General features: G+C 36.6%; 1 pseudogene; it reads right to left on the reverse strand.

Moving 5' to 3' along the window:
- LOC103221030 (putative ankyrin repeat domain-containing protein 20A2) overlaps window positions 1-17,751 on the reverse strand; it is a 44,022-nt pseudogene that overhangs the window by 11,318 nt on the left and 14,953 nt on the right.

Below are 17,751 nucleotides of genomic sequence, written 5' to 3' on the forward strand. Positions count from 1 at the left end.
AATACAGAAAGCCATAGACATCATTTAATATTTGGTTTGGGAAGGTATTTTTAGTGACACTGCATATAATTATACCTAATAATTGCAAAATTAGAGATGTAAAAATGAATCAAAGCCACATTGTGTTTGAGTAGGAAATCTGTAGACATCTACTTCATTTTCGAATCTAGCCCCAAAATTCTAAATATAATCATGGTACCCACACTCCAATTTATGTTAAATACTAACCTCAATGAAATTACTCTTTCTCCTCATTCTCTTTGTTATTTATATGTTGCTTTCCTTAAAGGAAGAATACAAATGCCTTGCCAAGAAGCATTATGTTTGGCTGTAGGCTGCATAAGGGGAGTAAACACAAAGTACATTTGACCACAAAATGACTTTACAAGTCAGAACTATGGTAGCATGAAGCCAACCGAGGGAATCTAGAATAAAATTTTCCATGCTTCTTTCCCTTCCTTGCTCTCTTTCTACTGTAATAGCTGTGATTCACACAGGTAATGAAGAGTATAATTCCCTGATAGAAACACAGCTTCAAGATTAATCCTTTCTTTAACTACGAAGTTCGTATGTCCAAAGTTTGAGGTCGCTGTCTGATTTTTCATCACTGATGGTGATAGATATTTATCATCAACTCACAACTTCCCAAATTTTTGAAAAGTCTTACTATTGACGGTTCAAGTAGTAGAAATATAATCTAAAATATCTGAAAATAAAGTTTTCATTTATTAGAATGTAAATAGTAATACAAATTGTAATAAAGTATAAAAATTCTTTCTTCACTGAAGCAGTACCATATTGTCCTCTATCCCACAAACACACTACTCCTTCGTGGTCTAATGTATTTTACAAGTCCTATAATTGCTATTAACTCAGACAAGTTTACTGAACTAGAATCTCTCACTTTGTTCTGAGCTTTTGTTATTTACTACAATTTACTTTGAATCATTCAACAATGTCTATTATATATTTTGTTTTCCACGATAATTTTTTTAATAATTAAGATTCTTCAGAGATAAGAAAATATTTGAATAACTAACTTTGCGCATAAACACATTAAGATTAAATACCCATGACATTATTTTGTGTTTCTGTGTACTAGAGACAAAAACTTCAAAAAACATTTCAATGAATATACATTAAATTAAAAACTGCTTTCATCTTCCCTCAATGCATGAAGACCTTCAGAATTCATATATGAAGCCTTAAATATAGACCAAAGATTTGCATAAAATATAATAGCCTTAAAAAATCTTATCTGTAGCCGGCACAGTGGCTCCCACCTGTAATCCCAGCACATTGGAAAGCTGAGGTGGGCAGATCACCTGAGGTCAGGAGTTGGAGAGCACCCTGGCCAACATGGTGAAATCCCCTCTCTAATAAAAATAGAAAAATTAGCAGAGTGTGGTAGCATGTACATGTAGTATCAGCTACTCAAGGGGCTGAGGCAGGAGAATTGCTTGAACTCGAGAGGCAGAAGTTGTAATGAGGCAAGACTGAGCCACTGCACTCCAGCCTGGGTGACAGAGCAAGACTGTCTCAAAAACACAAACAAACAAACACACAAAAACCTAATTGTTCCCATATAAAAATAAGTCTAGTTCACACTAGATCTGAAGCATACACAATGCTGTGAGACAGGACAGAAATATATTTAACAAGTTCTATTCCCGGTTTCTGTATAAATAAAACTATTGAATTTAAGCGTTTAAGACAAGTCAAGGAAAAGAGCAAAAAAAGGTAAAAGTGAAACTTGAAAGTTCATTTCACCATCAAGGGCTCATGATCAGTAGACATTCACAAACTATATATATTGTTCAAAACATTAGTTCTGAATTTTGATCTGAGTATCCCCGGAGTTTCAGTTTCATTCAAGGATGTCCAAGAGGTCAAATAAGACAATGCCATTTGCTCTTTTCAGTTTTCTTTTCTGAGAACAGCCCAGCAAACTTCTTCAGAGAAATGAATTGTCCTAACTTCACAGGCTAAAGGCTCATGAATCACAGTTCTAAGGGCGTTTATAAACTATGGTGGTGCATGCTTCCATTCTGAACTTTTCAGCTTTAAACTCTCATATAGTAAACATTAATAGATACAAACTGATTAAACAAAAGCCTTTTTAATCTGACATTATTTTTATTTTTCTTTCTTTCTTCATTTATCAGCAACGGGAGAGTCTAACTAAATGTGGTAAAGTGGTTTAAGGGAATACAATGAAAAGTGTAAAATGAATTAAACCAGAGATAATCATATCAGTGTGGATGCATCTGGAAAATATAATACAAAATACACCAAAGAAAGTGGCAGAAAGGTATGTAGAGTGTATAACCCACTCACATACCATTTTAGGACACAAATAAAAACTTATGCATATTATTTCTGAGCATCACAATATAAAGATTTCAAAAGGGCATTGAAATGAAAAACAATCGATTTATGATGTCGGTAGCCTCTATGCAATCATGTTTCAAAAACCTTAACACCAAAAAGTCTCAAAATAACCCTTTTAAAAGACTCTACCAGTTATAAATGAATACTTCGTTAATTTTTAATAATCAAAGATGCCACAAACACACACATACACACACCTATACATACACATACACACACAGTCTGCTCATTGGAACATCTGATTGGCTTCAGATCACCAGTGTAATAACACTAGCAGCAAGTCTCTATAGTTAAAACAGAAACTGACACGTTAATAAGTAAAGCTTTCCTCTAGGTAAAGATCAGAACTCCAACTAGCATATAACTCACTGGAAATATCCTAGAGTCTCAAAATTCACTGCTTTGAATCCCTGACAAGTATAAAAATTTTATATTGAAAACTTTATACTATTCAAAACATTAAAACAGAAACATCTGAGTTACAGCTTACATTTTTAAAATCTTTTTTATGCTTCTAAATTTATTTTTATTCAAATGTAGATACCAACAATAACATTTATGTCAATGAATTAGGGGTTAAGAATAATGTCAGTACTTTCAATCATTTGATGTACTTATTTCCAGCATTCCATTTGTATTGAAAACATACCTGCTCTCAATGTCTGAACATTCTCTTTGTATTGCTCCTTTCACAGCAGGATCTTCCATTTCAGTGCTAGGCTGAAAGGGTTTTAAAAGAAAATGATTCATAAATCATATATATTTTATACAATATGGAGTTAGTGATTCAAAAAATATACATAATGAATTACCTTCAAGGAAGGATGTTTTGCAGGAAGCCCTACAAAGCAAAGGGGATATGTCATCAATTACAAGTAAGTATGAGTATGACAGGGCCAAGCAAACATTCATGCAGTGTTACTATCAAGCTGAGTTCTCATGCCAGGCTATAAAAATAATTACTTAAGGTTTTGAGGTTCTTCTTGACATCTTCTTTTCATTGCCTAGGACAGCAACATGACAGAAATATGAGAAAAATAGGAATATAGGATTCTTAAAACGCAGTTTACATTTCAGTAGTGAGATTATGTTTCTAATGCCTATACCTAAAATAGAAAACCATGGATAGCACCGTGAACACGTGGGCTGATGAGGAGAAAAGAGACCATTAAACAGAGGAGCAAATCAAACCTGAGGGAATCAATGTCAAAGCTGATGGTGAATGTACAGAGCATTTTCACTCAACACATCAGAGGCATTGCTGCCAGCACACCACAAACAAATTCTCCTGTCCTGTCACTGAGGAAATACACAGTTGAGATGACAGTTTGGATGAATGTGCAATTCACCTCTCATTAAAGAGAGTGTTCTAAATTGATCACCTAGGATACACATTTATGAAATGACACTAATCAAAATGCTCATTTTTCCCATGACTGCATGGGCTACTGCAGCACCTACATTTCTCCTATCTCCTCATTTGGCCTTGAATTAGAGCTCCTTGATCCACTCATGCAAGGCAGTCCAAAAAACACACCAAACAAACCATGTACAATAAGCTTCCAATATCAAAACATTTATCAAAAAAGAAAACATTGAATTACCACAGACTTGCTGGATATGAATACACTTTCATATTGCAAAATTAGTGCAATATTTATTGAAAATGACAATTTTGGTATTCACAGAATGAATTTTACAATATTATTGCTTCTAAAATTAGCTAAGTTTGGTATATCATCTTACACTGTAAAGGACTTTTATAAAACACCTATCATATCAAAGAACTGACTGTTTCAAAAAAAAATTAGCCAAAGCATTTATATGCAACTTAATCACATCTTATTCACTCATGTCAATGAGACTTCTCTCTCTGAGACCTGACAGTTATGAAGTGAGATGAGCTGCTGTGGTTTACCCCAATTCTAGCACTCCCTCCTGCCTCCAATACTCCCCACGGCAATAACCTCTTTTGTGAGACTGGGTATATGCTGAAGCAACTGGAAGTGAGTTGTCTCAAGTTTACTTAGCTTTAACTCCCAAGACCCCAGCAAATGTCTTTCTTTCCTCCCTCCTTGTCCTTTCACAATCCCTCTTCCTTTGAAAAAGTGATTTTTAGATCTGTCGTGCTTCCCTTCCTAACTGCTTTTTATGGATAATTGTGACCACTGTTTTCATCTGTATTCAGCAATAGTATACACCTGTAATCTCTCTTTTCATCTCATTCTCCTTCCCCTATGGCTGGAATCACGCTCAGAAATAAAAGGAAATCAATGCTTTCCCTTGATTCTGTTATTTTTAAAATTGCTATCCAATGGTTCTTTTTCCGGATTTCTCTAAAGGAAGGCTATTCCCTTGCTATTCAGAGCTATGTCCAAGGACCAGCACCAACATCACCTAAGTATTCATGAGAAAGGCAGAATCGATCAGAATGTGCATTTTGCAGAAGCTCCTCAACTAATTCATGAGAATTTGAATGCCCTGTTCTACACTGATATGCTTCCATATTTGTTTACCCTAGTTGCCCTTTTTGGCCTAGCCTCAATTTCTTCCCTATTATGTCCCTGAATTTAATACTACATTATAAGCCATAGTGTTCCTAATGAACTTTTAATCAGGCAATACCTTCTCTAATTAATTTCTTCTCCATAAATCACCCAATACTATTCTTTTCAATTATGTTAATTTGACCTATATGATACTATCCCATGAGGTTACAACATTTTCTATAAAACTAAATTATAGCCATACATGGCTGACCATTTTTGGTGATGCTCATCTATGGTAGATAAAACACAGGTCTGTGTAGTAAAGTACCTCAATCCTTAATGCCTTCCCAGTAGTGAGGATGATAGCAAGAGTAGGAAAATGTTACTCTAATTCTCTGACACATTTTGGTACTGGAAGCTCACTTTATCTTCTTTCCTATTTCTAACACCATGTTCTTCCTTCTTATACAGAACAATTTGAGTTTACCACCCTCCATTACATACACCCGCATATTTTATTTATTCCATGTACACTCTGCCCTCCTCATTCTTTCTCTTTTGTTCATTTCCATTCCCTCTTTCCTGACTTGCTTCAGGTCTTAGAGTGTCTTAAAATGGAGCTCATAACTCAGCTCCTTTAGTGGTACTCCCAATAGAATCAACTGCTGACCCTTGGTTAGAGACAAAACTTATCACCATTTTACCTCTCCTTTACTTATTATACAGTTAACGGGACATTTTCTTTAGCTATTCGACTATATTAGTGCTTATATTTTAAAAGAAACATTCCATCAAATGACTTTTTAAACAAAATACGAATCTCACCTTTTCCTTTTCCACTGACTATTCTGTTTCCTTTTTCATGGGAAAGTCCAGGTAAAGGCTCTGACACTTTCTCGGGGACACACTGCTAAGGTAATATCAAGAAAAAGTTTCCATTTTAAAAATTATAATAAGTTGCATCAAGAGTTTCTTATCAATCTCTTTTTATGAAACTGGGTCTCACTCTGTCAAACCAGGGCTAGAATGCAGTTGCATTATTATGGCTCACTACAGTCTCAACCTCCTGACTTCAAGCAATCTTCCCCCACCTCAACTTCCCGAACAGCTAGAACTACAGGTGCATACCATCATGACAGGCTAATGTTTTTATTGTTATTTTTGTAGAGACAAAGCCTCATTATATTGCCCAGGCTGGTCTCAAACTCCTAGGCTCAAGGAAACCTTCTACTTCTGCCTCCCAAAGTGGTGAGATAACCAGTGTGCACCACCACACCCAGCCCTAATCAATTCCTTTAAATAAACCTCAATATTGCCTAGGCATGGTGGCTCACACCTGTAATCCCAGCCCTTTGCCAGGCCAAGGTGGGTGGATTGCTTGAGTTCAGGAGTTTGAGACCAGCCTGGGCAACATAATGAGAACACATCTCTACACAAAAATACAAAAAGGAGTCAGGCTTTATGGTGTGTGCTTGTATCCCAGCTGCTTGGGAGGTTGATGTGGGAGGATCACTTGAGATTTAGAGGCGGAGACTGTAGTGAGCCAAGATCATGCCACTACACTCCATCCTGGGCAACAGAACAAGACCCTGACTCCACAAAAATTTCAACTTAAAATGTGAGAACGAAGGGAGATACAAACAAAAAACAAGCCTAATTGGTCAATGAAATATGAGCTTACGCCAAGAAAGAAAATAAACAACATGAAGTACAATAAAGTAAATGGAGAAACAGATCTGTAACAGAGCCTTTTGGTCTTTCATATCCCTAATAATACTAATAAATATTTATGCTACAATTAGTTTTTTGTAAGTACTTCTGTGATACAGTTTATTACTCTAAGACATTCAATTACTTAAATATGGTCATCTACCACTACCTGAAAGAACATTATTATAACAAAGAGAGAAACCTGGAACTTTCAACTTTCCACCTAGAAAAAGAATTGGTCACCAGAATTCTAAAGAGTCATGTATGGCTTGAAAAGGTAAATTTCAAAGAACATGAGTTGGGGCTAATAAAAAGCACAAGAAATATTAATCTAAAATCACAATGTTAAGATTCCAGTTGAATGACACTTGAAAATATATTGTAATTCTCATTGCTACTAATGACCTATTTCTAATTTATTTCCTTTTTATGTACGGTATAATTTCTCAACATAACACATCAAAACTTACACATCCTTAAATATTAAAAAACAATGCAAATGTAAGCAATATTTTAAAAGTTTAATCATTAGATACATGAGGTATATTATATTACTTATAATCTTGCACTATATAAAAATTCATTTGTCTATTCAGATTAAGCAACTATTAAGGCTGAATGTCTCATGCCAGTAACCCCAGCACTTTGAGAGACTGAGGCAGACAGAACACTTGAGCCCAACAGTTAAAGATCAGCCTAGGCAACAAGGCAAAATCCTGTCTCTATAAAAACTACAAAAATCAGCCAAGCATGGTGACACAGGTCTATAGTCCCAACTACTTGGATGGCTGAGGTGTGAGGATCACCTGAGCCCAGGAAATGGAGATTGGAGTGAACCAAGATCTTACCACCGCACTCCAGCCTGGGTTACAGAGTGAATCCCCATCTCAAAAAACAACAATTAAAATGCTTCTTACATGGAAGACTGTATTCTACGTACTCCAGGATACATGTAAATATGTTTAGTGACCTCCAGTAGCTCATGGTATTCAGGAGTTTCCAATGATTACTTAAACAACTAAATATAAAAACTTCTGAAACTCAAAATTTCAGAATGTGATATAAGGACTTTGAGTGGTTATTTTATTTCATTTTTTAAGATGTAGTCTTGCTATGTCACCCTGGATGGAGTGCAATGGTGCAATCTTGGCTTGCTGCAACCTCCGCCTCCCGGGTTCAAGCAATTCTCCCTCCTCAGCCTCCTGAGCAGCTGAGAATACAGGCATATGCCATCATGCCCAGCTAAGTTTTGTGTTTTTTCTTTTTTTTTTTGAGACAAGCTTTCACCATGTTGGCCAGACTGATCTCAAACTCCTGACCTCAGGTGATCCCCCACCTTGGCCTCCCAAAGTGCTGGGATTACAGGCGTGAGCCACTGCGCCTGGCCAAGTAAATATTTTAAATAAACTACAATGACAAAATTATGATGTTAAAAGTCTTACCATATTGGTATTACAAGTCTCTGTTTCTAGAACTGTTTATTTGCAGCAAAATACTTGTTATTCAATTAGATGAAGTGTTTTATATAAACTCTTCATGGACAACTTATAAAACACACAAAAATCCCTTTGCGATACAAATTTTGAGAGCATAAATTTAAATTTTTACATTTCCACAATTTATATTTTTAAGACAGATAGTCTTGTTATGTTGCCCAGGCTCTTCTCAAACTCCTGGGCTCAAGCAATCTTCCTGCCTCAAATTTCCAAGTAGCGGGGACCACAAGTCTACACCACCACATTCAAGTGATTTTTCCTGCAATTTTTAATACTATTTTAGTCTCATTACAGAACCAACAATATAAGTAGAGAAACAATCTCTCCTAAAAACTGTATGATACCAAAATTGTAAGTTTCCAAGAAAAAAAAGCTCTATGCTATGTGCTCAACAATTTTGCAACTAAAAGGTCCTGGGGGAGTCCATGATTACTGCAAATAATTTGATCCACTGAAGATTTATACAGGCATAAATATTATGAAAGTCACTCTCATATGATTTAAAAATCAAAGTGTTGTATTTATCCAAATAAACCTTAACCAAATTTCATGTTTCCTCTATTGGAGAAAGCATTTCCTAATGTGATTTTTCTGTCACTATTTACTTTCCAGTTCATTTTCTTCAGCTCACACCCTGTCACAGGACTTATCAATCTTTGTTAGTTACCAAAGTTAAACAAATGTTTTGAATCAACTAGCTACATGTATGTTTTTCTCTGACCAACTTTCCATTACCACCATAAAACTATGATAGGTATACCACTGCTAAGTTTTAAAAGTAAATACTATGCAAAACTGGATTCAGAGTGAAAAATAATTTTACAAGAGATCACTTTACCTTAGTAGCAACACTCAAGTCTTCATCATCCGATGCAGGCAATAAATCCACACACAGATCACGGAAAATGCTTGAGAGCAAAAATGTACAATGAAAATGAGCAAGTTGATTTCTTTACAATTTTTTTAAATGCCAGTTTATATCCAGCTTCCCCCTCAAAAAAGGAAACCATAACCTGGGGAAAGGTCTGTGATCTACATATTAAATAATAATTCTTGATATAATTAAAATACGTCCTCTGTAGTAAAAGATTTTAGTTACCTATTTCTGCTTCCACCTGTCTAAATCTATACAATATTCAATGAAAACTGACCATGAGCTCTATAACAAATAGTGACAGTCAATATGTTGGCAGAGCCTGACAATAATTTACCTTCACAAATTATCTCTCCTGAAGCTGAACTTAAAATTCAATTAATGGATGACATACATTTTGTTACCTAATCTGGAAGAAAATCGATGACCTAAAACAAGATAGAGAGATCCACTGTCTCTTGTCCATGATCTACCTCTGGTTAAAAGACTAATCTGCATCACTTCAAAATGGCAGTCTTGAGTTCTCAGCAAGGAAACCACTTAGGAAGGTCCTATTGCTTTCCTTTGCCCTAAATCAGTACAGGGACTCTCTTGCAATATTTGAAATGTATGAAAGCTAAATGTACAAAAACCAAACAACAAAGGTGTATGTTCTTACTGAGAATACTTTGCCCAGAAAGATTAAAACATTAACAATAATAAAATTCCATTATTTCCACTCTATATGTCCTGCCTTATTCAGATCCACATAAACTAGCAAGCCCTTAAAGATTTTTATAGGCACTCAGACACCCAAGGAGAAAGCCTGGTGGAAAAACAGAGTCCTGCTAATTGTGCCTCTATTTCCCTAAGTACTATCTAAATATCTGTCTTCCTATAGGCTCCCGCTTCCAGATTCCACTTCTGCAAGGCTCCACAGAAGTCTCCAATCTTCAAATCTTCAGTCTATGAAAGCACAGATTCCTGAAAGAAAGGCCTCAAATGACCAAGTGTAGGAGCCCTCTATATCCCTGCTCCTGAAAAACAAGCTAACTGGAATCTCCATCACCTGCCCCCAGCACAGACACACTACCAAGGTCCCCAACTGAACTCCATGAATGATTTGCCAGCCAATCATGCCCCTGATCGAGCCTACATGAACAAAGGAAGGACATCAGTGAATTGGGAAAAGAGGCAGAGGTGAGGAGACCACCTGTCCTGGGCCACAGATCTGTGTAGTTCAGCAGTCTCCAGTCCCTTAGTATTCCAGGGGCTCTACGGCACCCCTCTGTAAGTCAGGAAGGAAGTAGATGATGCCACATTTCTATCTGCTGTAGACACTCCTCCCAGTGTCTCAAAATGTTTTAGCATCTTTCAGTAAAAATCTTCCAAGTTTGTCAGTCCTTGATAAATAAAAAAAAGCAGCAAATTTTTTAGAGCTCCTTTGAATCTATTTTAATGTGCCTTTGTAGATAATTCCCAACATCTTGTATGTCCATCATCTTTATAATTTATTGATAAGTGTTTCTCTTCAAACTTGGCCTTCCTCTGCTCATTCCATTCTTACCCACTTTCATTGGGTTCACTAGCTAATTCCACCTTCATTCTATCCACTGGGTGCAAGAGGCTCACTCCCGTTTGTATTATTAAACACACGCCAATAGGATATAAAAAGAAGGAAGAGTACTGGGCTTTAAAATGAGTACAAATCTCATTTCTGCCAATTCCTATGTCTAAAAAAAAACCATCCTAATCTTTTTGAGTCTCAAGTTCTCTATCTAAAGAATCACTTCACCAGAATATTCAACACACGTGAAAATACTACAAGGTATTTTAATTCATTCTAAGATTCCTTAAAATTCTGTAATTCTATGTGCTTTTGATTCTGTGTATAGGAAAACTGGGAATACATAGCAGAATTTGAAAAAAATAATAGAATAAAAGAAACACCAAAAAAAGCAGAGAAGAAAGTTTTAAAAAATCAATACGATATTATGGAAAATTCACGGAAAAAGAAACAAGACTAAAAAAAGTATTATGGAAGTAAGCAAAAATACTAGCCTAAATGGAAAACAAAACCGGGAAATCAAATAATTTCTAAGGCTTGCCTAAATTTGATTTTGTAAAACTTACAGTTCTATGGCCATAGCTAAGTAAAATCTGCCCTAAAGCCTTTGTGGTAAAAATAAGATACTGGTTACCACTGAAATTGTCAAATTTATCAGGACAAACTCTTGGACTAACCACATTCTAATGATAACCTTAAATGAGAGTTGAAGGTATTTAAACTCTCATTAATTTAGACATTAAATTAATGAATCTGATTAATCTGATTCAGACCTATACCTTGATCCAAGGGCTACACAGATGTCTATCGATCTATGCTGAGGAGCAAGAGAAGGGATTTGGAAGGCAGGCAGGCTGATGATCAAAGTGGGCCAGCGACTTTGTTAACTATGGGATCATGAGCCAATTAATCAACTGCTCTAATCCATAGTTGTTTATTTAATAAACAGTAGCTTATAGAAACACAGATGTTGTGATGGCTTTATGAGATGATAAACAGGATGTCCAGCCCAGACTATGACACTCAACAGATACTAGTTTCTTCCATCTATATTTCCTTAGTTAACATAATTTTTAAATCTATAAAATCTTATCTGACTGCAGATTCATCAGAACTTCCAACATCTATTAAAGAAAAAGGCAAAATGCATTTTAAATCAATAATAAATATACAGAATATTAAAAGCAAAAGAATGCACAGTGACGCATGCCTGTAATCAAAACTACTTGGGAGGCTGAGGCAGGAGGATCACTTGAGGAACCCAGAAGTTTGAGACCAGCTTGGGAAACATAGCAAGACTCTACCTTCATTAAAAAAACTATGCACACTTGTGTGTATGCTTTAGATCATGTTGTTGTTGTTGTTGTTGTTTTGTTTTGGTTTGTTTTTGTAAAGCACATGACTGATGCTTTGTTACAAAGAATTCCTTTGGAAGCATACCTGGGACCTTATTAGAATTAACATTAATTATACCTATTGGTAGGTAATTAATGCATTCAGAACCGTTACTTCCCTTTGTATTTATTAAAAGCAAAGAAGAATAAATGTATTAAAATTTGGTATCTACAAGTAAACCGCAGTATACAAGTCATCCTAGTCAAACCCTATAAGATTGGGTAAAAATGTTATTGTTAGCAGAACAAGTGTGATGAGTCAACAGTGTCAGAGAGCATGATATCTGAACCAAAACATGAGGGGCAGTTAAAACAGAGTATACAGTAGTACCCCTTGTCCACCATATGTGCAGAAAGACATACTTGACATGGTTTTCTCTGCTGTCACGCCACAGCAACAATCATCACCAAAGAAGGCTTCTGTGACCAAATGTGTGGAGAGTTTTTCCCCCACCAACAAGCAAGCAATCATTTCTGCTGATGACACAATTCAATTCTCACACTCTATCTGCAGATAACATCAGATTTATTTTAATTTATAAATTAAAGTTTATCCTAGATATGTATGTATAGCAAAAAACAGTTTGTGGTTCAGTACTATTCATAGTTCCATGCATCCACTGGGGGCGTGGGAATGTATCTCCTACAGTTAAGGGGGAACTACTGTATTTATTTTGTTATAACACAACACAGCCTCTCTATCTCTTCAGCTCAAACTGTTCAGTTTAGGATAAAACGCCCTATCATCAGAAGCCAGCCAAACATAGGAATCCGATCAGAAACAGGAATCCTTGCAAAGACTTTCCAGCTGCTAGTGGAAAAGAGATCAAAAGAGATCAACATGTTACTCTGGCTACTACTCTTTGGGGAAGGTGCTGGATGGTTTACACAGTTGTAGCTATTTGCTCTGCCCTACGTATAACAAGGCCCAAATTCACCTGCCATTTTACCACCCACAGAAAAACCACTGGAAATATCACTCCTTTAAGAGCTTATCCACTACAAACGACACCTCACATTCAGAGAGAAGCTTAAGAAACACTGGGGAGGTGTGGCAGGCTGCCAGGCAGTACTATATGATGTGAAAATACATAGAAAGAAAACCATATCAATGCCCTTTTACTACCAGAATGTTCTAATGTTTGCCCTTCTCCCTAGTAACGGCAAAAAAATTCTTTTTCACCTTACATAAAGCAAAACTCTCTTGCCATCCCTCCTGACAGAATCTAGTTGTAGGTGAGTCATGTCATTATAATAGCCTGTTGTCAAACTCATCCCTCAAAGGAAGAGGATCAGTGAGGAACCTATGTATTTACCTATAGCATTCACTGTCTGCTCTTATTTCTAACCGAAGGTAAGTAAGAAAAACTTTGTGATTCCAGTTTTATAAAGTACAACCCCTGGAACTTGTCCCCTTTCACTGCTAGAGAGTCTATCTGGACCCACCTCATAGAGCAAGAGGCCCCAGTTTGTGCTGTGTGGTACTGCATGGTGTCCTTTTCCTCAACCCTTTCCATTATGTGGCAAATACCTATACAAATCATGTTTTCTAAGTATGTAAAGCATATGTCATCAGCATATATCATTCTTTACAATGATAAAGAAGCAAAGGAAAAACAAAAGGACAAAGTACATCTTAAATGACTACATTCAATTATGATGGAGCTTTTTTTAACTATTCAAAAAGATACCCAATGTATTATTCCAACTATATAACTCTTCTGAAAAAAAGTAAAACTATGACGACAGAGTAAGGATCAATGGTTGCCAGGAGTTGCTAGGGAGAAAGTGAGAGATAAACAGGCATATTATAGAGAACTTTTAGGGCAGTGAAACTGTTCTGTCAATAATATTACAATAATAGATACATATCATTATACATTTGTCCAAATTCACAGAATGTACAGCATCAAGAGTGAAGCCTGAAGTAAACTATGAACTTTGAGTGATTAGAATGTGTCAATGTAGGTTTATTAGTTGTAACAAATGTACCACTCTGGTGGAAAATAGTAATAATAGGGAAGGCTACGCATGTGTGGGAGGCATGGAACATATGAGAAATCTCTGTACCTTCCTCTCAATTTTGCTGTGAACCTAAAACTGCTCTAAGAAATAAAGTTACTGACTTAAAAAAGATATTTACAGCTGGGCACAGTGGCTCATGCCTGTAACCTCGGCACTTTGGGAGACAGAGGTGGGTGGATCACCTGAGGTCAGGAGTTCAAGACCAGCCTGGCCAACATGGTGAAACTTCGTCTCTACTAAAAATACAAAAATTAGCCGGGCATGGTGGCAGGCTTCTGTAATTTCAGCTACTCAGGAGGCTGAGGAAGGAGAATCGCTTGAACCCAGGAAGTGGAGGTTGCAGTTAGCCAACATCGTGCTACTGCACTCCAGCCTGGGTGACAGAGTGAGACTCCGTCTCAAAACAAACAAACAAGCAAACAAACAAACAAAAAAGGATATTCATTGTCTATGCATCCCAGGATCTCCAGAACAAAAATTAAAAAAAAAAAGATGGCCATGTGCAGCAGCTCATGCTTGTAATCCCAGCACTTTGGGAGGCCAAGGTGGGTGGATCACCTGAGGTCAGGAGTTTGAGACCAGACTGACCAACATGGTGAAACCTCATCTCTACTAAATACAAAAAATCAGCCGAGCATGGTGGTGCATGCCTGTAGTCCCAGGTACTTGGGAGGCTGAGGCAGAAGAATTGCTTGAACCCAGGAGATGGAGGTTACAATGAGCTGAGATTGTCATTGCACTGTAGCCTGGGCAACGAGAGCTAAACTCTGTCTCAAAAATAAAAACAAAAAAATAAAAGATATTCACTGAACCTGTTGTTATAATATATTTAAGCAAGACACGGTGACCCTAAAAATTAGAGATCATTGAAGACCAAAGTAACAGCATGTGGTCATTATTTCACAACTTGAAGTATATGAGATAAATAAATAAATTTAATTGCATGCGTAGGCAAGAAAATATTGATAAAATGATTGAATATTTTATCTTATTTCATAATTCTAAACAGGGATTTAGCACAATATGAAAACTAGATTATTCATGTAATCAAAATAAAAGACTATTTTTATTCTAATTTTAACTAGGAAATTATGCTTATTTAACATTTTACTGAAAGATTAATGAATTAAAAAGGACAGATTATAATTACCTAACATTGCTATGGTAACTTACATACAAATACCTGTCACCAAAAGTCAAAAAAGCAACTAGCTTTACAACTTCAGATGGATCATACAACAGAAACTAGTACCAAGTTACCTTATCTCATAATATTGAGTGTTACTAAAATGAAATTTTAAAACAACACCAAAGTTTAAGTTGGGGTTAGAAGTGTTGTGCAGAAAAGATTTCATATAGCAGGCAAGAGACTGCCATCCTTAGAAAGGCCTGCAGGCAAGGGTGGCCCTTGGCTGGTGTTTAGGAAATTGGAATTGGGAGGGTTTCCACCATTCCCTGAGAAGAGTGGCTCACTGTGTTTCAAGTGTTTATAGAAACAGTGTGGTTACTCTGAACAGCTGTTTTCCTTCTAGAAGTCTGGAATTTGGACACCTGTGAGGGAGAGTAACCTCCCTTGTAACTTGGGTACTTAAGTCTCTAATGAGACTCTGGTACTGACAGACATCACTGCACATATGTTGTCAAAATGTGAGCCTGGGAGAATTAAGCAGATCCTCGGAACTCCACAGGAGAGAAGTCCTGGAGGCTTGTGCCTCGTTTCCTCCAGACTTGACCACATGCACACCTTTTTACTCTACTAATTTTACTTGTCCCCTTTCTTGTAATCAGTTAAAGATCTGAGTATGACTATTTGCGGAGTCCTGTGAGTCCTTGTAGTGAACCACCAAACCTGCGGGTGGTCTTGGGAAACCCTGACACATATGCATTGTATAAGATTTTTATTAAGTTGATATGATACGTGTAACTGTAATCAGATGGCTATTTCACAGAATAACTTTCCCTAATCTGTTTTTCTTTTTTTGCCTTGATATTTGACTTGGAGATTCTTGTATTTCTATATCTATCCAATTGAATAAAGCCATAAAAGGAATAAACGAAACAATAATGTCACAAAGTAATGTGAAATAAGCAGCAATCCTATTTTAAACAAATAAAAAATAGAGGATCTGGGTGATTGACAATATGTCCTATAATATGAATGTTTCTAGAAAAAAAACGAAAAGGTGGTCAATTTTCTGCAACTCAATTGGGCTTCATTCCTTTATATAAATAATTGTGCAGGCCATGTGCAGTGGCTCACGCTTGTAAATTCCAGCATTTTGGGAGGCTGAGGCAGGAGCATCACTTGAGCCCAGAAATTCCAGACCAGCCTGGGCAATATAGTGAGACCTCATCTATTAAACAAACAAACAAGCAAAAAACCCTTAAAAAGAAAATTAGCCAAGTGTGGTGGTGCATGCCTGTTTAGTCCCAGCTATGTGGGAGGCTAAGGTTAAACATGAAAGGCTTATTTAAGGCCAGGAAGCAGAAGTTGCAGTGAGCCAAGATGGCACCACTGCACTCCAGTACCAGCAACAGAGGAAGACCCTGTATCAAAAATAAATAAATAAATAATTGTGTATCAGGCCAGATGTAACTGCACAAGACTGTAGGTCCCAGGTACTCAGGAGGATGAGGTAGGAGGACTGCTTGAGCCCAGGAGTTCAAGGCTACAGTGAGCTGATTGTACTGCTGAATAGACACTGTATTCTAGCCTAGGCAACATAGAGAGACCCCATCTCTTATAATAATAATTGATTCATTGTGCATCATTCAAGCAAATTGTATAACTGGAGAAAAACATATGACTATTGAATATACTGTAATAGTCTACTACTGATCATAGAGTTCCTGTTTACTGCTTCTAATCTTTTTCTTTGTTTCTTATACAACTAAAAACATGATTCACCCATTAAAGGCAGTTCATCACAAAACAAGTCAAAAACTCCAAAGAACTGCATCCAAACTATAGGATGTGTTATCCACTGCTCCCTGTAAACAGTTGGATTTGGTCACTAAGAATCAGCAAGACTTTTAACTTTGTGTGTGTGTATATGTGCATGTGTGTATGTGTATGTGTGTAAAGTATGACAGATAAAACCACTTTGCTTGTGTTAAGAATATGTAATATAACTTGTGCTTCTCAATAAGGAATTGCTTTTCTGTCTTCTGTGCTCAGTAGCTATCTTCAAAAAATAATCTCCTATTTGTATGGATGTATGCTGTTCAGTTTTACATTTCTTATTGCCATTTATTTATGGTACCAGAAAGGGATTGCTGAGTTCCCACAGTTACTTTCTTAGTGACACAAATCAATATGTAATACAGTTCACCCTTCAACAGCAAGGGTTTCAACTGCAGGGATTCACTTATATGCAGATTTTTCTTCTGCCTCTGCAACCCAGAGACAGCAAGATCCACCTCTCCTCCTCCTCCTCAGCCTAATCAACCTGATGATGATGAAGACCTTTGTCGGGATCTACTTATGCTTTATGAAAGGTCAATATGCTTTTCCTGATGATTTTCTTTCTAACAGTTTCATTTCTCCAGCTTCCTTTATTGTATGAACACAGTGTATAATAATGCAGCACAAACAAAACAAGTGTTCATCATCTGTTTATGTTATCAGGAAGCCTTCCAGACAGTGGTGGGATATTAGTAGCTAAGGTGAAGGAATCAAAAGTTATACTCAGATCTTCAACTGCACGGGGATCAGAGTCCCTCACCCCCACATTATTCATGGGTCATGGGTCAACTGTAATTCTTTATTTACTAAATATAAAAAAATTATTATACAAATGAAATAGAAGATCCATTTGTATAACAA

Source organism: Chlorocebus sabaeus, chromosome 19, assembly GCF_047675955.1.
Source record: "Chlorocebus sabaeus isolate Y175 chromosome 19, mChlSab1.0.hap1, whole genome shotgun sequence".
NCBI lineage: Eukaryota > Metazoa > Chordata > Mammalia > Primates > Cercopithecidae > Chlorocebus > Chlorocebus sabaeus.